Genomic DNA, 24,657 nt, shown 5'->3' with positions numbered 1-24,657 from the left:
CTCAATATGTGGAAACTCAGGTTGAAAAGAAACTCCATGCAGTTTTTTCCCGGTTCAGAATGGAACCTGTGTTCCTAGTTCAGCATATGTGAGTACTCATGTAATGTAATAACATTATGAACTGGGGTGCATGAAGGAAAGAGTTACAAACACAGTTAGAACATACAAACTCTATATGTATGGTGTCCGTGGTAGAATAGAAACGATGTCCCTAGTGGTTATAGTGTCATAGAAAGTGTTTTATAGTTGGAATAACGGTGAGAATGGCAGCTTTTTACATCCTTTTCATTGACATGAAAGGGTGAAATCTGATTTTCTGTTTGTAGCTCCGCCCACGTGTGCAGGTGGCAGCGAGACCCCCAGAACATATCACCCCAGGTAGTGAGGGATCTGCATACCAAGTTGCGTTCAAATCGGTCATGCTGTTTTTGAATTACTGAGAGAATGGCAGCTTTTTACATTTTTTTCCATTGACATGAATGGGTAAAATCTGATGTTCTGTTTGTAGATCCGCCCACGTGTGCAGGTGGGCCGCGAGACCCCCAGAACATATCACCCCAGGAAGTTGGAATTACTGTGAGAATGGCAGCTTTTTACATTTTTTCCATTGACATGAATGGGAGAAATCTGATTTTCTGTTTGTAGCTCCGCCCACATGTGCAGGTGGGCCGCGAGACCCCCAGAACATATCACCCCAGGTAGTGAGGGATCTGCATACCAAGTTTCGTTAAAATCTGTCAAGCCGTTTTTGAATTACTGTGAGAATGGCAGCTTTTTACATTTTTTCCATTGACATGAATGGGTGAAATCTGATTTTCTGTTTGTAGCTCCGCCCACGTGTGCAGGTGGGCTGCGAGACCCCCAGAACATATCACCCCAGGTAGTGAGGGATCTGCATACCAAGTTTCGTTCAAATCGGTCAAGCCGTTTTTGCGTGATCGCGGCACATACACACACACACACACACACACACATACATACATACCTCCGATTTTATATATATAGATAGATAGAAGAAGATAGATAGATAAATGAAGATAAAGAAACTAAAAAATCATATATGAAAGCATGGGGAAAAGACTTGGGGAAGGAATGGTCCATAGATGGGTGGGGGGTAATTGTATCACATCTTTTTCAGACAGCTAGAACTGCCACTTTGGTGGAAAATGCTAGTAAACTCCTAATACGCTGGTATTTTACCCCCAATTTTAATTAGTAAATGTGTCAAACAGAGTGATGATATTTGTTGGAAAGGATGTGGTGAAAGAGGTACATTCTATCATATGTGGTGGGAATGTCAAAGGGTCCAGAAGTTTTGGGAGCAAATTTTTGAGGATGTAAGCAGATTAATTCAGATTTCACATAAGCCTAATGCTGAAAGGGCATTGTTGGGAGTAAGAATAGAAGGTCTAACATCCTCCCAATCTAAACTTTTGGACTTAGCGTTCATAGCTGCTAGACTGACATTAGCTCAGCAATGGCTTATGCTAAATGTACCTTCCTTGAGGGATGTGAGGGAACGTTTAGGAATAGTGTGCGAAAAATATAGACTTTCGGCCCTTTTAACTAATCAATGGGCAAAATTTAGGATTCCTTTTACGAAGCCGCATTAGCGGTTTAATGCGCAAAATACCGTGCGCTAAACTGCTGGCCGCACCAGCCGCTACTGCCTCCTCTTGAGCAGGCGGTAGTTTTTCAGCTAGCGCAAGGGTTAGCACGTGATAAAAAGTCACGCGCGCTAGAGCCGCTAATGCGGCTTCGTAAAAGGAGCCTTTAATGATATATGGGAGAGTTATATTGAATTGGAAAAAGAAGCTCTATGAAAGAATTATCTTATCTCTATGGTTTTGGAACCAGGTCTCCTGGGAGGGGGGGTGGGTAGGATAGGGAATGGGACCGTTTTAATTGCACTATTGCAGTGGCGTACCTAGGGTATGTGGCACCCGGGGCCCATCATTTTTTGACACCCCCCCCCCCCCCATGTAAAAAATTTTTTTTTTTTTTTTTTGCAATAACCATGAAATGGAATAAATGGTCAGAATAGAAACAGGCAGTGAAAATTTTCTTTTATTGAACCTCATATATGTAACCATTATTCCAAACATAACAAAACATAAATTATGTCTAAATTGTCATGACATTAGAAGTACATATGGAGTAGTTGCAGGCAGTGGCGTACTTAGGGTATGTGGCACCCAGGGCCCATCATTTTTTGACACCCCCCCCATCTATATGAAAAATATGATTTTTAGTACCAATCTACATATCGCACCACAAGAGTGTACCTAGGAAAAGGCTGCATCTTAAACACTGCAGTGAGCACTAGAACACCAACACATACATTGTAAAACTAAACAAGCCAGATCCCGCACAGTCAATTGGTCCTGTAGTCAATGCCAACTGAAAACTATGTCTTTTTCATACACACAGAACAGAGATACACCCTCGCCCAAAATGGAATAATCACAAACTAAAAATAGAAATATGTAGACAAAAGTTAAACTGATCCGCCAAGAAACCAGACCCTGGATACAATGCAACACCACAAAAAACAGTAACACATGTCCTCTAAAACAGTGCAAAATATAAAGACAGTAGATGTAAATTTGAAAAAACTGATACATAACAATCACCACTTTATAAATTAACAAATAAAAATAAAACAAATAATGAGATATAAAAAAATACAATTTTATTGGACTAATCCCCGTAAGCTCGGTCCCCATCCCCGCAAACCACCTGATTCCATCCACACAAGCCTTGAATTGTTTATATTAAAGTATAAAAAGAAACAATATTCTGTACAATTGTCAATTTATAAATCAGCGTCTTCTCCCCACTCTCTTCCCCATTTCCCTTCAGCATCCTCAGCCCACTCTCTCTCCACTTTCCTTCAGCGCACGCACATAAAAACAAGCAAGTAATTTTATATCATTTTCATTCTATTCATTCATAGAAATTAAAGTCTAGATAATGCCAGTCACATAACAAAACATGATTTTACAAAAATAATTCCCTGCAGTCAAGCCTGCAAGGATTATTAGATGTCTTTCAGCAGTTCCCCTCCCTCCCTCCCCCTTACCTTTGTGGCCAAGTCAAAATGATCTACCAACAATAAAATTTTAAAAACACAAAGCACACTGTACGCAGAGAAAATGTTAATTATCATTTATATTCCGCGGGTTTTCAAAGAGGTCAAGGCAGATGACTTTATGCAATGTCACCTCAGTAACAACTATACAAAAATAGACAAATATTCCCCCTCCCTTTTTACTAAACTGCGATAGCGGTTTTTAGCGTAGGGAGCTGCGCTGAATGCCCCACGCTGCTCTCGACGCTCATAGGCTCCCTGCGCTAAAAAACTCTATTGCGGTTTAGTAAAAGGGGGCCATAGTGCAAAATATAGACAGCAGATATAAATTTTCAAAACGGACACATTTTGATCACTAAGTTGAAAATAAAATCATTTTTCCTACTTTTTTGTCTGGTGATTTCATGAGTCTCTGGTCCTTCTTCTGATCCTTCTTCTTTCTCTCTCCCCCTGGCTCCCCTCTTTATTTCTGCCTTTCTTTCTCTCTCCTCCTGGCCCCCCTCTTTCTTTCTGCCTTTCTTTCTCTCCCCCTTGACCCCCCTCTTTATTTCTGCCTTTCTTTCTCTCCCCTTGGTCCCCCTCTTTCTTTCTGCCTTTCTTTCTCTCTCCCCCTGGCCCTCCTCTTTCTTTCTGCCTTTCTTTCTCTCCCCCTTGACCCCCTCTTTATTTCTGCCTTTCTTTCTCTCCCCTTGGTCCCCCTCTTTATTTCTGCCTTTCTTTCTCTCCCCTTGGTCCCCCTCTTTCTTTCTGCCTTTCTTTCTCTCTCCCCCTGGCCCCCCCTCTTTATTTTTTCCTTTCTTTCTCTCTCCCCCTAGCCTGCACAAAGCCATCCTGCCGATTTCTCCACTTCCACGATTCTTTCCCTACCCTCACCCCCAAGCCAGCAGCCGATTTCTCCCTGCTCCTTCCCCGATGTCCTGATGTCCTGAACTTCATCGGGCAGCAGCAGCATTCACAATTCACTGATGTTGCCCGCTTCAGGCCTTCCTCTCTGTCGGGTCCTGTCTTCATGAAAACTGGAAGTAGGCAGGACCCGGCAGAGAACAAGGCCTGAATCCGGCAACAGCAGCGAATTGTAAACGCTGCTGCTGCCCGAAGAAGGTAATGGAGCACCGAGGCAGTCCGCTTCTCCCCCCTCCCAGCCGAACCCCCGCTGACCCTCCTATCTCCCCCCCCCCCCCGTGAACCTTTCAGACCTTCCCAGCGAGAGCAGCAAACCTCCTTCGCGGCTTTCTCCTCCCTCTGCCGCGTTACTGATGACGTCATCAGTGATGCGGCAGAGGGAGGATAAAGCCGACGCTACTGGAGGGAGGTTTGCTGCTTTCGCTGGGAGGGTCAGAAAGGTTCACTTGGGGGGGGGGAGAGAGATAGGATGGTCAGCGGGGTTTCGGCTGGGAGGGGGGAGAAGCGGTCTGCCTTGGTGCTCCAAGGCCTGGCGCCATTACCTTTTTCGATAATGGCGCCGATGCTGCTTTCGCTGGGAGGGTAGGAGCGCGATAGGGACCGGGCCAGCTGTGCACCCCCCCCTAAGGCGGCACCCGGGATGGACCTCCCCCTCGCCCCCCTTGGTACGCTACTGCCCTGGGGAAACAGCCTGCAACAAGATCGCGCGATGCCAGAGATTTTTGCCTGCTTCGGCTGTTTCCTCCGCCGCGGTCCCGCCCCTCCTCTGACATCAGAGGAGGGGCAGGACCGTGGCGGAGGAAACAGTCGAAGCAGGCAAAGATCTCTGGCATCGCGATCTTGCTGCAGGCTGTTTCCAGACGCGACACCCGGCGCAGGGGGGGGTAACTGGACCGGACCGGGAGCACCCCCTCAGGGCTTGGTACCCGGGGCGGACCGCCCCCCCCCGCCCCCCCCCCCCCCCTTGGTACGCCACTGCACTATTGATAAGATGTCTTATCCTTATTAGTTTATTAAGCTTACGAATTATATTCAATGTTAACTGTGTCTTGCTTTGAGATTATTGTATTAAAAATTATTAAATAAAGAATTTATAAAAAAAAAAAAAAAGAAATTAGAGAGGCACATAGAGAAAGAGTAATGGTCATTGTGCAAAAGGCATTACTAGGTGCTTAAAAGAATTAGAGATCAGGCCCTTAAAGCCTCCACCCAAGATTTTAATTACTACATAATGTAATGGTCATAACCCTTAACCCTCTCTAAGAATAATTCTGTAAAAATATATAATTACTAATCCCCCCTCCCTATTATGAAACCACATTAGCATTTTTTATCACTGGCTGCGGAAGTAAAAGTTCCAACATTCATAGCAATTCTATGAGCATCGGAACTTTTACCACTCAGCCAGTGATAAAAAATGCTAACACGGCTTCATAAAGGGGGCAGGGGGTAAGTAAAGTTATGATCATGAGCCTTCACCTTCTTTAAGAATAATCCTGTAAATATATATAATTGTACATCCTACTGTTAAATATTAAGCTGTTGAGGCAGACATGGGAGAAACCACTGTTTGACCTGGATCGGTAGCATGGAATGCTGCTACTTTTTGGGTTTTTGCCAGGTACTTGTGACATGGATTGATCTCCATGAAGATGGGATACTGGGCTAGATGGACCATTGGTCTGATCTAGTAAGATTATTCTTATGATGTTTTCTCAATAACATCCATATAATTTCCCTTCAATGCCAACTACCAGGTACACTGTGAAGTAATACAGACCTCTGCAAAAAACAAACTCTCAGCTATAGCAAACCAGCCATATCATAATTGCACAAACCCTACCTATGAAAAGGCAGCAAGAAAGCCAATGTGGTTGAGGGATTGGTTGCAGGGCAATGAGTTCTGGAAGATTCTGGTGTGCCAGATGGGCCAGGACAAGGGGAAGCCTAGGACTTAACCAGTAGAGTCCATGCCTCTGATGCTTGAACAAATTGGATTTTCCTCTAAGTCAGAAAGCTATCAGGGGCAGGTCACAGGGAAAAGTCCAGGATGAAAACTCTTGAATTCTCTTTCAGCCCTGAATTGTGCAAAACGCCCGAATGATCCAGAAGTAAGGTGGATGCCAGCCATGTTGGAACAGAGGCCTGGCTTCTATATATGGCACTGTTAGCAGTGGCTGCCTTAAAAAGGGCCACCGATCTCATGTCAATCACGTCATGGTGCCGTTTAAAGAATTGCCGGGAAAGGTAGTCACTGGAAATGTAGGCCTACAGTGGTGCTAGGCATCATAAAGCACCTCTGCAGACATGATTCTGCAAGTAGGCACCTACATTTTCTCTTTTAAAGGCTTTTTAAAAAAAATTTTTTATATGGCTTTTTCAACTTAAGTTAGGCGCCTAATTTAAGGTGCCATTTATAGAATTTGCTCCAGAATACCTAAGAAAACTGCAACAAGCATGATGCCAGCCACGGAAGCCTATGAGAGCATACAGCCCGGCTTTACGGGGAGAACATCTTTAAATTCACCAGAGAATTTTACATTCTATGGGAAAAAGAGACCAACTGGTCTTCCCACCAAAATTCAGATTGGTGACCAACGAACTTTCCTGCCTCATCCACCTCAAGTGCCAACCAATCGGGTTCGAAGACCCACTATATATAAAGACAAACTGCAGACCTCACAGACTACCCTTAAAAAGCCATAACATAAGGACTGAAATGTCAGTTCTACCTGACCAGATGTGGCGAAACCCAGAAAACTGCAACAAGTATGGTGTCAGCTGTGGAAGACTAAGAAAGCATACTTTTTGTTTCATCCTGTTAGAAGCAGTCCTAAGCATTCTGCAAAAAAACATCTGAAATAACTAAAGTATGTTATACAAATGGATACAAATAACATACTGTAATTACTATAGATATTAAAACACATTAGTATTCAACAGCATATACCAAGACAAGTAACAAAATATCATATAAATATGTAAACATACAATCACCTTCCCATCCTATCAAGCTATCTGACACACAATATATGTCAAAACTGTGTCTTATTCCTTTTAGAACAAGAAATCTAAAGTTTATTAAGTTGTGTTTGTCTCTTCTATATCATCATGCACAGTAAGAACATTAAAGTAAAGTACCTAAGTCAAGAAATCTTGGAACAACTGAAACTTTAGATAAATGCCATGTAAATACCTCTCAGCAGACCTTTGTAATTTTGTTCCAACTGTATAAAATAATGTTGGGTTTCTTTGTGGGAAACAGAATAATGTCAAGGGTGGTGAATCACATATTCAAGAGAGAAGAAAGATGTATGACATTTCATGGAAATGTTAAATTACAATTTTTGCAACCATGTCTCTTCCCTGATATGGAAAATATAGTCTTTACTCACTGGGAAAATAACCGGGGCTTTTTCACTTAAATGTTACATTTAGTATGTTGCTAATGTAAAGCAAAATCAAGGCTCTTTGAATTATATAATCTATATGAAGAGAAAGGAAAAAAAAGAATTAGTGTCAGCTGGTAGATTAAAAATTATCTGCATAAATACTGCAAACAATCCACCTACAGATGCAAAGTCTGAGGGCCGGATTCTCAAAACTGACTGGTAAAATCTGGCTAGTCGATATAGTGGCTATAGTAGGAGTGATTTGACTTTTATGGGCGATTCTCAGTATAATAGCATGCAAATTATATGCACGCTATTTATGCAGAGAATCGCTGGTAAAGAGTGGAAGGAACTGTGCATGGTACTTGCTAAGAAGAGCAATCGCTAAGCACAACTTCTCCTTTCCGTCAAAGCTGCTCTCCCTGCCCCGATCAATTGAGCCGCAGGTCTCCCTGAGTCCTGCTGGCTCAGCTGATTGATCGGTAGTAACATAGTAACATGGTAGATGGTGGCAGATAAAGACCCAAATGGTCCATCCAGTCTGCCCAACCTGATTCAATCTAAAAATTAGTTGTTCATTTTTTTTTTTCTTAGCTAGAATCCAAAGCTCTGCCTGGTATTGTTCTTAGGTTCCAACTACTAAAGTCTCTGTCAAAGCTCACTTCAGCCCATCTACACCATCCCAGCCATTGAAGCCCTCCCCAGCCCATCCTCATTATAGACACAGACTGTTCTTCAATATTTATTATTCTCTTCTGATTCTATATCCTCTGTGTTCATCCCATGCTTTTTTGAACTCTGTCACCATTTTCGTCTCCACCACCTCTCTCGAGAGCGCATTCCAGGCATCCACAACACTCTCTGGTAAAGAAGAATTTCCTTACATTGCTCTTGAATCTACCACCCCTCAACCTCAAATTAAGTCCTCTGGTTTTACCATTTTCCTTTCTCTGGAAAAGATTTTGTTCTACGTTAATACCTTTCAAGTATTTGAACGTCTGAATCATATCTTCCCTATCCCTCCTTTCCTCTAAGGTATACATATTCAGGGCTTCCAGTCTCTCCTCATACATCTTTTGGTGCAAACCTCCTATCATTTTTGTTGCCCTCTTCTGGACTGCTTCAAGTCTTTTTGTGTCCTTCGCCAGATACAGTCTCCAAAACTGAACACAATACTCCAAGTGGGGCCTCACCAACGCCCTGTACAGGGGCATCAACACCTTCATTCTTTTTTTTTTTTTTCATTTATTTATTAAGTTTTGAAATACATGATAAGCAATTAAACACTTGTTTAAGCAAAAGGAAAAGGAAAGTTTCCAAGTATAAATTATAATACAAGCAACAATTTAAATTCTTCTTAGACCCCAAATAATTCTGAATGGGGGTTGTCCTAGAAAAGAGGACTTAAATTTAACATAGGCAAGAAAATTAAATTTGATCTTATGGCATTAATGGAAATAGCTCCTCTCTATGTATCTCAACCAACTATCTTAACTCTTAGAGATATTTTTCAAGTCTAAAAAAGTCCTTAAATGGTCCGGAACAAAGAAAGTATATTTCAATCCTGCGTACTTAATTAGACATTTACATGGGTATGGCAGTTGGAACTTGCCCCTCCCCCCCCCTCCCAATCCTTTGTTTCCTGCCTTATTGCAAGAAAAAGCTTCCTCCTTGCTTGGGCTCCCTTGTTGACATCAGGATATACCCAGACACGTTGTCACAAGAAGGGAGTCTGTGCATTTCTAAAATACATTCTCATTATGAAAAGACTAATGAGATAAGTAGAGTGGCCCTGTCATCAATTGTTGATAATGTTGTCTCCAGAATCTAAGAAATGTTGCCAAGATCCATTGAGGCTTGCTGAATTTCCTGATTTGTTGCATCTGCTTCAATCCCTCTTTTCTTTACAGGACTAGGTAGATAATTTTGTTTAACGGAGGAATAGTATCAGGGGTGAAAAATAAATTTTCTATCAAATATTTTCTAAACAATTCAACTAAAGAAATATAAGGTGATCTTGGAAAATTTAATATTCTTAAATTTAACATTCTATTAAAGTTTTCTAATTGTTCAATTTTCCTGTGGATCAATAATTTGTCTTTAATCAAAGTTTCATTAATAGTTTTTTAAAGCTGTAATTTCTTCATTTACCGTCATAAACTTAGATTCAGTATCTTTTTTTATGACATAAACGGTTTGTACAAGAGATTCAACTTTGCCTACCAAACTCGCAATTTCCTCTGTGGATTTTCTAAGCATTCCTTCCATTTTCTGTAACAAACTCCAAATATCCTTAAGAGCTAGCTCCGAAGGGGTCGAGGTGTGACTCTTTGCTCCTTGATGTTTCACCTTCCTTGCAGCTCCTCATTCTGTCCATCTCCCTTCAAGCGAGAAAGCTTCAGCAACCACTTCGGGATCTGGCCTTCTCAGAAGCGTAGGTGTCTCTGCCACAGGGCATGGAGGGATAGTCAGGTTTGGAGGCGAGAGGGAAACTTCCGGCTCCGGCATGATGTCCAAGTCCGGGGGCATCAATACCTTCTGGTGAGGAAGTCGAGCAGCGTTTGGCGCATTGGAGTCTGATGGTAAGGGGCCCATTCGGACTACGCCTTTGCGCTTTGAATGCGGCATTACCGAAAAGAAGAAAAGAAGTCAGAAGTCCAGATACTTGACCGCTGCCCATCAGTCAAACTGCCATCTTGGACACCCCCTCCCTCCCCAACACCTTCATTCTTCTACTGGTTATGCTTCTCTTTATACAGCCCAGCATCCTTCTGGCAGCAGCTACCACCTTGTCGCACTGTTTCTTCCCCTTTAGATCTTCGGACATTATCACCCCCAAGGTCCCTCTCCCCATCCATGCATATCAGCCTCTCTCACCTCCCAGCATATACGGCTCCTTCCGATTATTAATCCCCCAAATGCATTACTCTGCATTTCTTTGCACTGAATTTTAGTTGCCAGAATGAACAGCAGAGAGAAATGTTCCCCCTCCCACTGACACCCTCCTTATCTGCCACTGTCTGCCGCCCCCCCCCCTCCCACACACACACACACATCCTGCACAAGAACAGCAAGAGGGATGTCCACTCTCAACTGCCGCTGGTGTCCCCCGCCCCCGACAACCCCCCTGAACCTTTAAGATAAAGGACAGCAGGATGACCGCCCACTCCCTCCTGCTGCTGGGGTCCCCCAATAACCCTCCAACACCCCTGTATCTTTAAATTCAATGATGGCAGGAAAGATGCCTACTCCTTCCCTCTGCTGGAATTCCCCCCCCCCTCTCCTATCTTTGACAACCCCTGCACCTTTAAAATGAAGGACAGCAGGAGGGATGCCCAATCCCTCACCTTTAAGACGAAGGCCAGCAAGAAGATGCTTACTCCCTCCGGCCATTTTGAAGAGGTGGGCCTACTGGGCGGAGTAAGAAGCCCTCTATAATTACCCAACAGTTTTGAGATTTTCCCAAACTTAATTCTACTAATATTACCCATTCATTAAAGCTTGCAATTTTGTTAACAGCATAACAGTAGTAAAAAGACCAAATGTAAACAAAAATATAAAAAATGAGACAAACTCAAAATCTGCAAATTGAAATTTAATACTACCTTGAAACAGTTTCAAAAGTAAATTTATTAACAGTACTGAAATTCAAACAGCAATACAATATCAATTACAATGTCAGGATAATACTTATGAAACAATTAATAAGTACACATCAGAGCATTCAAATAAAATAGATATGATAATGCTTTTCTACAATACAGCCACAAGATGGCATGTGAAACACAGGCACACACTAATGAAACATAGAAACATGATGGCAAATAAAGGCCAAACATATGAAAAGAAAATTATAAGCAATATGCCCGTGATTGAAACTGAAAACAGAAATAGGTCAATTCCAACCCCCCTCATGCCCAGTTAAACCTTTTGAATATCAACCCCTATAAATAATGCTGTATCACTGGGTCTTAGGCACACACATGCCAGCTCTATGGCTGCTGTAAATGCTCTCACTTAAGCATATCTGCTTATCATCTATCTATATATATAAAATCGGAGGTATGTATGTGTGTATGTATGTATGTGTGTGTGTGTGTGTATGTGCCGCGATCACGCAAAAACGGCTTGACCGATTTGAACGAAACTTGGTATGCAGATCCCTCACTACCTGGGGTGATATGTTCTGGGGGTCTCGCGGCCCACCTGCACATGTGGGCAGAGCTACAAACAGAAAATCAGATTTCACCCATTCATGTCAATGGAAAAAATGTAAAAAGCTGCCATTCTCACAGTAATTCAAAAACGGCTTGACCGATTTGAACGAAACTTGGTATGCAGATCCCTCACTACCTGGGGTGATATGTTCTGGGGGTCTCGCGGCCCACCTGCACACGTGGGCAGAGCTACAAACAGAAAATCAGATTTCACCCATTCATGTCAATGGAAAAAATGTAAAAAGCTGCCATTCTCACAGTAATTCAAAAACGGCTTGACCGATTTGAACGAAACTTGGTATGCAGATCCCTCACTACCTGGGGTGATATGTTCTGGGGGTCTTGCTGCCCACCTGCACACGTGGGCGGAGCTAAAAACAGAAAATCAGATTTCACCCATTCATGTCAATGGAAAGGATGTAAAAAGCTGCCATTCTCACCGTTATTCCAACTATAAAACACTTTCTATGACACTATAACCACTAGGGACATCGTTTCTATTCTACCACGGACACCATACATATAGAGTTTGTATGTTCTAACTGTGTTTGTAACTCTTTCCTTCATGCACCCCAGTTCATAATGTTATTACATTACATGAGTACTCACATATGCTGAACTAGGAACACAGGTTCTATTCTGAACCGGGAAACAACTGCATGGAGTTTCTTTTCAACCTGAGTTTCCACATATTGAGTTGTTTTAATCAATACTGGAACTTTTGGATGCCACTTATTCCAACAGATCTTCCTTTTCAGTTTAAGAGATTGCAAATTCCAGTGAGACTTGCATTCTCTATCACAATCAACAAAAGGACAGACTATTACATACTGTGGAGTGCATTTAAGATCCCCCTGTTTTTCCCATGGACAACTCTATGTTGCTTGCTCAAGGGTGGGTTCACCCAAGAATTTATATGTTCTTGCTCCTGGAGGTGAAACTAAAAATGTTGTTTATAATCAAGTTTTGTGTTAGTTGTATTGTATTCATTTTGTCAAATATTTCACATTATAATTTGAATATTGTACTTTTTATAAAGCTGTTAAAAAATAATTTCATTCACCACTATAAAGTATCTTTATTTGATTCCATTTACAGTGTTATTGCTATAATTACTGTTTTTCCCATGGACAACTCTATGTTGCTTGCTCAAGGGTGGGTTCACCCAAGAATTTATATGTTCTTGCTCCAGGAGGTGAAACTAAAAATGTTGTTTATAATCAAGTTTTGTGTTAGTTGTATTGTATTCATTTTGTCAAATATTTCACATTATAATTTGAATATTGTACTTTTTATAAAGCTGTTAAAAAATAATTTCATTCACCACTATAAAGTATCTTTATTTGATTCCATTTACAGTGTTATTGCTATAATTAAATACCCGTGCAACGCTGGGGCATCAGCTAGTATGTGATAAAAGACCATAAAAACTTAAGTTACAAATCTATCAAATAATTGTGTCTTTACTGATTTTCTAAAAGAGTAATAAGAAGAAACACCTGGAATAATTTTACCAAACCAGTCATTCATTTTGGCTTTTCTTGAATGACTGGTTTGGTAAAATTATTCCAGGTGTTTCGTCTTATTACTCTTTTAGAAAATCAGTAAAGACACAATTATTTGATAGATTTGTAATTTAAGTTTTTATGGTCTTATATCACTCATAATTATGTATTTCTATGACTAGTATAAATTCGCTGATGTCCAGCTTTCCTTTGTTGTAAACCGCCTAGAACCGCCAAGGTCTGGCAGTATATAAGAATAAAGTTATTATTATTATTAACTTTATTATTATTAATTATGCTTATTATGCTTATTATTATTATTAATTACGCTAGTATTCTTTAAAGTAAAGTAGCGCTTACTTTCCTTTTTAGAATACGAACCTATCAGATGCCCTCTGGGCGCCTAAATGTAAGCACACTGTTACAGAATGATTGCCTTGTAGGGTAATTCTATAGAGAGGCGTGTAGATTTAGGTGCTAAGAAAATGCCTATTTGAAGCCTATTCTATACAGTAAAGTCAGCATCTTCTTTTCTTTATAGAATGCCAGCCTAACTGGCTAAAAACACACCTATATTTAAGGTGCAAATATTTATACTAATCATAGGGTCCATTTATCCTATAGATCAGTGTTCTTCAATGTAAGGCCTGGGAGCCAATGGTGGTCTCTGAAGACCTCGGAGGTGGCCCTCATCATTCTGGCTTTTTCCTACTACTCTGTGCCTCTGTACCCAAGTTCACAACAGAAAAGGGGAAGTGGATGAAGGGAAGAGCCACATGCTTGAAGGACAAGGTGTTTCCCAATAGATGAAGAGAACACATTTGGAAATGCCCACCTCCTTCCAAGTTTCCAAGTTTATTTACAGTTTGATATACCGACCATGAAACAAATATCTAGACAGTTTACAATTGCTAAAATTGGAGTTTAAAAGAAAAATAATAATAAATAAGTAAAAAGGGCAACATAATGACCGAACAAAGACAAAGATACGGACAAAGTTGATACAGTTGGTACTGGGGAAGGGGAAGATTCCAAATTACATCGAAGTCAAAATAAAAATAAAGGGGAGATAAGAAGGGGCAGAGAGAGAACGAATAGGGGAGGTTATGCCCAATAAAAAGTCTGAAGGCAGGCTGGAAGAGTGAATATCACTGATTTACACAGATCAGCAGTGCTGTGGCCTTTCACAGGAAGATATTTGGTGGCTCTCCTTCAGCCATATTTGGATTCAAAGTGGCCTCAACTTTAAAATTACTGAAGACCAGTGACGTAGTAAGGAGAGGGGGCCAGACCACCCCGGGTGCCGTCTTCATGGGTGCACTGGCGATGACATCTCTCCTCCCCCTCACCCCCCGTATACCTCTTTAAACGTTCACCAGCCCTAGCTGCATCTTCCACTTGATACTCACAACGGCTTCGGCTCCCTTCTGACATCACTTCCTGGTCATGGAAATGGGGCTTGGGAGCTCTTAAAATAAAAAAAAAGCTTATGCAGGTCCAATCCCAATATTCAGCTGGGGTCACATAACTCTTAAAAGACTGCTGGCTGCTGGCTAAATATCAGGATAAAATTCTCTATGATTCATAAATGATCTTAATCGGCATAACACTAGAGGTCAGTATAGTTATTATACAAGATGTTAAAAATACAAGCAACCTTAGATAGTTTCAATTCTATTCCACTTAAGACCTCAGCGATGCAGACTGTGAGTAGGTTCATTCACAGCACCAGCATCTTCATCGTTCTGTTTTTAATATATAATTTTTCTATTCCTATATAGTTTAGTTTGAATCAAGTACTCATCTCTTTAATGAAGCACAGCAGGGGTTCTTCATTCCAACATAGACTATGTTTCGCCCAAAGGGCTTTATCAAGGTATTTCCCCTGACAAGAAAAAGAGATATAGCATAAATACATCTTCAGCCAAAGCGGCTCTTCTACCGATTTATCGATTATCCCGTGGGACATAACAAAGTCCATACAGGCAATCTACTCAGATTAGATAGACATATTTAAACCCTTAAATTTCTTATTAGATACCTTAGTTATGCCGGCACCATGAATGCTTTATCGTTAGTCTTCTTCAGCAAAACATGGCCACGGCGTTTTTGTAACAGAAATATACGCAATGATCTCATACATATGTAACCAATCAGATTCAAGAGTAAGCACAGAACTATTTTTAAACTAATGTCATCCATTCCACTTCCGCATTGAGGCCATTAGGTTTAACTATATTTAATAAAAAAATCAATTTTTGTTCCTTAAAGTTTAAACGTTCCACATGGTTTCCACCCTCCCACCCCACTTCAGTATAATCAATAATTCTCCAATTCAGATCAATAATTTTTATGCCTCAGTGTCTGCCAGTGTTGAACAAGAGGCGCTTCTAGGCTCCCGGTACTCGATGCATTTTGACATGAAAATTTTGACCCAGAACTCGATGCGCAAGCTAGAACTTCTCGGTGTCAGTTGCCTCGTGACTCGCTACCCTTCCATCTGAAACAAAGGGTCACTCTATAGCTCTTGCCCTGTGCATATTAGCTTGCGGTCTCAGCTTCTGTGGTCATTTTGTGTATTTTTGCACTTTTTTTCTCATCATGTGTCCTAAGAAAATGAGCAGTGATAGCTCTGAGCACAAAAGAAAATTACTTCGCACCACCATTGAGAAAAAGAAAAAGAAATAATAGGCAAATATGAGAGCAGTATTCACATTGCTGATCTTGCTGGGGAAAACAATATGGGGCTCATAATCGAAAAAGAAATACGTCTAAAATCCCGTATTTAAAAACAGCTTAGGCCTCTTCAGTGCTGCTGTACGCCCAGAGCTGAAAGGGGTGTTTTAGGAGGAATGGTCAGGGAGGGATCTGGGCAGGATGTGTGCTGACCTAGACTTAGTCGTACTGCAAGTATAACCGAAAGTGTAACGAGGCTGCCTGGACGGAACTTGTACATTGTGACTTAGGCGATGTAAAAGCAGGTCTAAGTGTCCAGAAGGTATCCAAAGTGACCGGATAAACCACTGCAGACACAAAGTACAGACCCCCACACACTCCCCAGTGATCACTGACCCCCCGCCCAACACCATAAAAATTGGAATAAAAACGTACATATCTGCCTCCAGAACATCAGCACCTAATAATAATAATAGCAGTTTACATACCACAGGACCGTGAAGTTCTATGTGGTTTACAAAGATTAAAAGATGGTACAAATAGATTGAACTTAACATGGAGGAAGCTAGTGATTAACAGCTCAAGGGATCAATTATTGAGGAGAAAGAGTTGTATGGGTCAGCTGCCTAGATATTTCAGGAAAAGATATGTTTTAGGCGTTTCCTGAATTCCCCATAAGTAGTAGGCGTAAGCAATTGTTCTAGATCTTTACCCCATAATGCTGCCTGATGAGAGAAAAGGTGTTGATGGTGTCTTTTGAGTTTACATCCTCTAACTGGAGGGGAAACGAAGTTCAAATGTGAGCTTCTCTTATGTCTGTTGGCTAAGAAGGAGAAAATGTTAGTTATATATTTAGGGGCTAGACCATATAGTACTTTAAAGCAGAAATAGGCGAACATAAATTTTACGTGTGCCTCCATCAGCAGCCAATGCAGCTGTCGATAGTAAGGTGTCACATGATCAAACTTCTTCAGCCCGAAAATCAGTTTGACCGCTGCATTTTGCACCAATTGAAATCGTCGCATATTCTTTTGGGAAATTGCTAAATAGGTGATGTTACAGTAATCAAGTTGATTCAGTACGAGGGATTGTATCAGGATTCTAAATGCTGACATATCAAAATATGCTCTAATGGATCGAAGTTTCCAGAGAGTAAAAAAACCCTTTCTGATTAAGAAGTCTACCTGGTCCTTCATGGTTAAGCACTGGTCTAGTGTTATACCCAGTACCTTCATAGTAGATTGAATAGGATAACTGAGGTTATTGATGCATAGCGGTGTTTTGGTGTCAAGCGGGTGTGGCGAAGCTACAAAAAATTTTGTTTTTTCTGAATTAAGTTTCAGTTTGAATTCAGTCATCCATTGTTCCATCAAATTTAGTGCTTCTGATGCCTTGGGAGTAATTTCCGAGAGAGAGTTAATGAATGGAATGATGATTGTAAAGTCATCTGCGTAACTGAATGATTTTATCCCCAGCTGGGTCAACTGCGCACCTAGTAAGGACATTTAGACATTGAAAAGCAATGGGGATAGTGGTGATCCTTGCAGTACACCAGATGGATTGCTACAGGTATCGGAGAGATCGTAATTGAAACGTACTTGATAGGTACGGGACATAAGGAAGCCTTGAAACCAGTCCAATACCTCTTCCCTAATACCAATTGCATCTAGGCATTGTAGCATTTTCCCACGGTCCACTAGGTCAAAGGCAGAGCTCATATCAAATTGCATGATCAGGGCATTAAGGCCCTTACTAAACAAGAGATGCAGATTATCTAAGATAGCCGCAATTACTGTCTCAGTACTGAACAGAGGTCTAAAACCAGATTGAGTTTCATGCAGGAGAGAGAACTGATCAAAATATTCTATCAGTTGGGTATGTACCAATCCTTCCATGATTTTTACAATAAATGGAATGGATGCTACTGGTCTATAGTTGGTTACCAGTGCTGATGATTATTTGCTATTTTTTTGGAATTTGGGTTATTATTATGTGACTATTATTAGTGAGGAACTTTCCATTTTTTAGGTTATGGGCTAAGTAATTCAGCAAGGATAGTTTAAATTCTAAAGGAGCCGCTTTCATAATTTCTGGGAGACATGAGTCCAGACTGCAGTATGATTTAGAATATTTGTTATAAAGTTTGATATAATTATTCCATTCTAAATCTTGAAAGAAACTCCAGATCATGTCTGCTGGTATTTCATTTCCTTGTATGTTAGCTATTTGATGACCACTGGTGTCATTTGTCAAACAGTTATTTCTTACGTTTTTAATTTTTGAATCGAAATGCTGTGCTAAATCATTTGCTGAAGGTGGTTTAATATTGTGCACAAGTTGAGTGTGGCGTGTGGTATCAAATAAATTTGTAATCAAGATGAACAGCTCTTTTGTATTGATTCCTTTTGAGCTAGTGCTAGATAAGTTGATTTTAGAAGAGTAGAATGCTTTACGTTTGTCTTTTATCAGTTGTTTGTAGATTTTTATGTTAGATCTCCAGTTGTTACGGTCTGACAATTTTCCTGTTTTTTTCCAAATTCTTTCCAGTCATCTTACTAGTTGTTTCATTTTTAGAAGTTCGGTGTCAAGCCATTTGTTATATTTATTTGAGCAGCTTTTGCTATTTCATTTAGGGGCAATCTATATATATAAAATCGGAGGTATGTATGTGTGTATGTATGTATGTGTGTGTGTGTGTATGTGCCGCGATCACGCAAAAACGGCTTGACCGATTTGAACGAAACTTGGTATGCAGATCCCTCACTACCTGGGGTGATAAGTTCTGTGGGTCTCGCGGCCCACCTGCACACGTGGGCGGAGCTACAAACAGAAAATCAGATTTCACCCATTCATGTCAATGGAAAAAATGTAAAAAGCTGCCATTCTCACAGTAATTCAAAAACGGCTTGACCGATTTGAACGAAACTTGGTATGCAGATCCCTCACTACTAGGGGTGATATGTTCTGGGGGTCTCGCGGCCCACCTGCACACATGGGCGGAGCTACAAACAGAAAATCAGATTTCTCATATTCATGTCAATGGAAAAAATGTAAAAAGCTGCCATTCTCACAGTAATTCCAACTACCTGGGGTGATATGTTCTGGGGGTCTCGCGGCCCACCTGCACACGTGGGCAGATCTACAAACAGAACATCAGATTTCACCCATTCATGTCAATGGAAAAAATGTAAAAAGCTGCCATTCTCTCAGCAATTCAAAAACGGCTTGACCGATTTGAACGATACTTGGTATGCAGATCCCTCACTACCTGGGGTGATATGTTCTGGGGGTCTCGCTGCCCACCTGCACACGTGGGCTGATCTACAAACAGAACATCAGATTTCACCCATTCATGTCAATGGAAAGGATGTAAAAAGCTGCCATTCTCACCGTTATTCCAACTATAAAACACTTTCTATGACACTATAACCACTAGGGACATTGTTTCTATTCTACCACGGACACCATACATATAGAGTTTGTATGTTCTAACTGTGTTTGTAACTGTTTCCTTCATGCACCCCAGTTCATAATGTTATTACATTACATGAGTACTCACATATGCTGAACTAGGAACACAGGTTCCATTCTGAACCGGGAAACAACTGCATGGAGTTTCTTTTCAACTTGAGTTTTCACATATTGAGTTGTTTTAATCAATACTGGAACTTTTGGATGCCACTTATTCCAACAGATCTTCCTTTTCAGTTTAAGAGATTGCAAATTCCAGTGAGACTTGCATTCTCTATCACAATCAACAAAGGGACAGACTATTACATACTATGGAGTGCATTTAAGATCCCCCTGTTTTTCCTATGGACAACTCTATGTTGCTTGCTCAAGGGTGGGTTCACCCAAGAATTTATATTTTCTTGCTCCTGGAGGTGAAACTAAAAATGTTGTTTATAATCAAGTTTTGTGTTAGTTGTATTGTATTCATTTTGTCAAATATTTCACATTATAATTTGAATATTGTACTTTTTATAAAGCTGTTAAAAAATAATTTCATTCACCACTATAAAGTATCTTTATTTGATTCCATTTACAGTGTTATTGCTATAATTACTGTATTTCCCATGGACAACTCTATGTTGCTTGCTCAAGGGTGGGTTCACCCAAGAATTTATATGTTCTTGCTCCTGGAGGTGAAACTAAAAATGTTGTTTATAATCAAGTTTTGTGTTAGTTGTATTGTATTCATTTTGTCAAATATTTCACATTATAATTTGAATATTGTACTTTTTATAAAGCTGTTAAAAAATAATTTCGTTCACCACTATAAAGTATCTTTATTTGATTCCATTTACAGTGTTATTGCTATAATTAAATACACGTGCAACGCCGGGGCATCAGCTAGTTTTATCTAAAATGGATGTGCTAGTTTTCATCCAGTGATCCCAGAAATCGACTCCTTCTCCTATTTCCGCTTGTAGTTAATATTGTGACCAATATTCTTCTGGATTGGTATAGCCCCTTGTGTGATGTTCTCTTTTTATCCTTGGATGTGTTTTAGATTTTAAATGAGTCCAGATTAATTTGAAATAATAAGTAAAATGGTCAGACCAGATATCGTGACACCAGGTGCCATTAGGTAGAGAGATGGCAGGGTCTAAAATTTCCTTTGTGGACATAGCTACCACATCTAAGTGATGACCTTTTTCATGTGTTTGTGTGGGTAAAGGGAGATTGTAATTGAGTAGAGATAGAAAGTTTTTAAAGTCTTTCGTATCTGGATTGTCCTCTTCATCTAGGTGTATGTTTATGTCACCTGCGATGATATTGTAAGAAGGAATAATTGAATTATGTAGAACAAATTCATAAAAGTCCTCTTTGGCTTTTGGCCAGCAAGATAGGGATTCTTCTAGTTCCTTATTGTTAATTTTACAGGCTAAAATTTATAACTGATTGGTCATTTTGGAATCCAATAGTTCAAACTCAAATCCTTCCTTAATAATAATTGCTAATCCTCCCCCTTTTCTTCCCTCACGGTTTAGCGTAAGGATTTTAAAATTATCTGGTAGAAGATCAATTATTATTGGATCTTCTTTAGATAATAGCCATGTTTTGGTTAGAAAAAGAGGCTATTTGCTTGCTGATGATCCAATCTTTAATTAGGAAAGCTTTATTCCTGACAGATCTAGTGTTAAGATATGCACAGGGAACAGAGGCGGATGTGATAGGCTTGATAGGAGTAGTGGTTTTGATAGGTTTTACTTTCCTTATTCTTTTTTTAGGGGTTCGTTGATGTCTTCCTTTATTTGAGATTACGTCAATATGATTTACCTTGTCTTCTTGTGGGTTAATTATGTGCTTGATTGATAGATCAGGGTAGTGGACTGAACGTAATTGTGGATAGAGTGAGTTAACATCTTTGATGCTACCGCTTATTAGATAGATCAGTAAAATCAATATGAAATTCATGTTTGCAGGGTAATATGTCTCTTCCTGTCGCAATAGCTATATTGGTTTCCCTAACACTCCCAATTTCTAGTTTGTTTACTTGATAGCAAATAGATTGATTTAGCTCTTAAGATGTAGCCAGTAACTGATAGTAGTGATTGTGTAACAATCACTCATGCGTTTAACATATGTTTCGAATACATGCTTCTAATATATGCATCCCGTGCGTCTGATAAATGTGATTGGCAATCACATATGTGTCTAATACATGCATCGAATGCGTCTAATACATGCATCTAAAACATCTAGAACATGCGTCCCAGGGATCTAATACATGCGTTTAGCAATCACATATGCATCTAACACATGCATCTACCAATTATACATGCATCTTACAATGTTGCAAGTAAAGGGCAGAGAACAAAAAACTTTAGCAAAAAATCTTAACAGAAGAACCTTAGCAGGGTGGGAGGGAAGATGGAAGATCCTTTCCTCTCTGTTCTGTTTGAAATCGACTGTGGCACCCTCGTTGGCCCTTTTCCAAGGGCTGAAGCAGGCAGGTCAGTCCTTGGGGGTGGGACAAAGGCCCCGACCTTGGTTGTGCTGGTCGGGTCGGCAGGGCAGGAAGGGAAGATGGAGGATCTCTTCCTCTCTGTTCTAGGAACCTCTTGTAGACACAACCCTCATTTAAAGGTCTGGTTTGCGAGGTCCACTCCCGAAGTGAAGAACAGGTTATTGCAATAGATGTTAGTGATCTAGGCGTGATTTTTGGGTCTTCTGAATGCTTCACCCAGTCGCTTCACAAAGGCGCGCACTAAGGCGCAGGTGCCTTTGCCGTGCGCCTTAGCCGGCGCGCCGAACAGCCATGCGCCATTAGGCTGCTGCAGATTTAAGAGGGTTCCCGGCCGCTTCTGAGGGGCGGAGCTCACTCACACGCCCAGCCCAGAAGGACAAGAGGCAGCCTGGGAGTCCCTGGGAGGTGTCGGTTGCGGCGCGATTCGCCGGTATCGGTGGGAGCAGGCAGGAATGCAGGAGCAGGCGATCGGCTCAACTGCCGCAGTTCAAGAGGATTCCCAGCTGTTTCTGGGGGTGGAGCTCGCTCACACGCCCAGCCCAGAAGGACAAGAGGCAGCCTGGAAGCCCTGGAGGTGTCGGTTGTGGTGTGATTCGCCGGTATCAGTGGGAGCAAGCAGGAAGGCAGGAGCAGGCAATCGGCTCAACTGCCGCAGTTCAAGAGGGTTCCCAGCCGCTTCTGGGGGGCGGAGCTCGCTCACACGCCCTGCCCAGAAGGACCTGGCATAGGAAAGCCTAGTAGAGCAGCACAGAGGTGGCTTAAGTAGTCTGGGGCTATTGGGGTTGTAGACAGGTGGATCTAGTAGGTTTTAGGGGTATTTTGGGGGGGCTCATCATGACCTATAAGGGAGTTCTGGTGAAATGTTTATATACACCCTTTTTGTGAAGCTCGCAGCAGTGCCCTGTAAGGTACCCCTCTACTGCGTTGTCCTGTCTGGGTGTCTAGTCCATCGCTTTGCTGGCTCCTTCCAAAAGGTCTTGTTCTAGGCGTTTTTGACTTGGATTAAGTTTTGGACAAGAATGGGGTATAAAGATAGATGACTTAGCTGTCTGGCCGAACAAACGCTGGATGTATAATTAGATGATTTTTGGGGAAAAAAATGTTTTGGACATATTTGGGGGGGAAATGGACTTTAGACACTGCCGACTTTCAGCAAATAGCGATTTAGGCCCAAAACGAACTTAGACGTATCTTCTGATTATGCCCCTCTACACCTAGAACAACGGTCTCCACCATCATTAAGAATAAAGAAGTGATTAAAAAAGGCTGATGTTGTGAAAGGAGTTAAAGCAGTAACAAAGCGTTAAATTTATTTACATTATCTTAATGAACTGCTCTGCATGCATTGCCATCATAGAAGCTAATTAATGACATATTTATATATTTATTATTTATATGCCACTTTTTTTTTTTTTTAACATATTTTTATTGAAAGTGAAAAAGGTACTCAAGTGTTTCTCCCTATCTGTCCCAGTGGGCTCACAATCTGACTAATGTACCTAGGGCAATGAACTGCTAAGGGACTTGCCCAGGGTCACAAGGAGCAGTGCTGGGATTGAACCTGCAACCTCAGGGTGCTGAGGCTGCAGCCCTAACCACTAGGGCACTCACTCGATATACAATAGACTGCCTGAAAGTGTTTTACAGTGCAGTGTACTTATATGAAAATGATCTTGCCAATGTACACTTGGCCTGAAAAATAGCTCGAAATGCTTGAAAATTGGCATTTTTGTGTGTTTGCAAAGTCATGTCGCACTTCAGTATACAAAGCCGTAATGTTTACCATGTTGTAACTGTAGATCCAACTGGGTTGAAATGCCATTAAAAATCAATGACGAGGTCAGGAGAAGAATGAAAGCATTGTTGGTAGCACCAGTCTTTTCCAGTGAAACTAGTCTATTTATAGAAACACAAGTGATGCAATACAAAGCAATGTGAGGCATGTGGGCTCCTTGTTTCTGATTGCAAACCGGCTCTTATATGCCCTCTAGTATACACTGAAAGGGAACGAGAAAAGGGATGAGATTTGATATACTGCCTTTCTGTGGTTTTTTTAAAAGATTATTACCAAATATGTTTTGATACAGGTCATCACTGTTTGTCCTGTCACCGTGATAAAAAAAAAGTAGAGGACGCAGAGAAAAAGTAAAATCCCTTATTAAATCAACAGCTAATACAGATGAAAAAAGGAGTACAAATTGGGAGCAAGAATCATGGAACAGCTCAAAAAAAGATAACATATCCTTATCTGATGAGATTGCCCAAGAATACAGGGAATTTGGATGCTTATTGATATAAATGCCTTAAGATTTAGGGTCTATTTGGAGTCAGGAGTTATAAAGAACAAAATTACTGTTCTAAGCATATACATAGGCATGGATTAATGGCACAAAGCCAACATGGATTTTAGCCAAGGAAAATCTTGCCTCACAAGCCTGCTATATTTCTTTGAAGGGCTGAATAAATATGTGGATACAGGTGAGCTGGTCGACCTTGTATATCTGGATTTTCAGACGCATCTCATGAATGACTCCTGAGGAAATTAGAAAGCTATGGGATAGGAGGCAGTGTCCTACTATGAATTAAGGACTGGTTAAAAGACAGAAAACTGAGAGTATTAAATGATCAATATTCTCACTGGAGAAGGGTCTGTGCCAGGAATGTTGCTTTTTAACATATTTATAAATTATATAGAATTGGCAATAACAAGCAAGGTGATTACATTTGTTGATAAAACAAAAATTATTCAAAGTTGTTAAATCGCAACAGAATTGTGGAAAATTGCAAAAGGACCTTATGACGCTGGGCATTAAAATGGCACATGACATTGGAGACTGAGCATCAAAATGGCAGATGACATCTACCAGAATCCAAATTGCAATAACAAAATATAAATATA

Source organism: Geotrypetes seraphini, chromosome 2 (assembly GCF_902459505.1).
Source record: "Geotrypetes seraphini chromosome 2, aGeoSer1.1, whole genome shotgun sequence".
Lineage (NCBI taxonomy): Eukaryota > Metazoa > Chordata > Amphibia > Gymnophiona > Dermophiidae > Geotrypetes > Geotrypetes seraphini.
The sequence above is the reverse complement of the archived record's forward strand: the minus strand, read 5'-3'. Positions refer to the sequence as shown.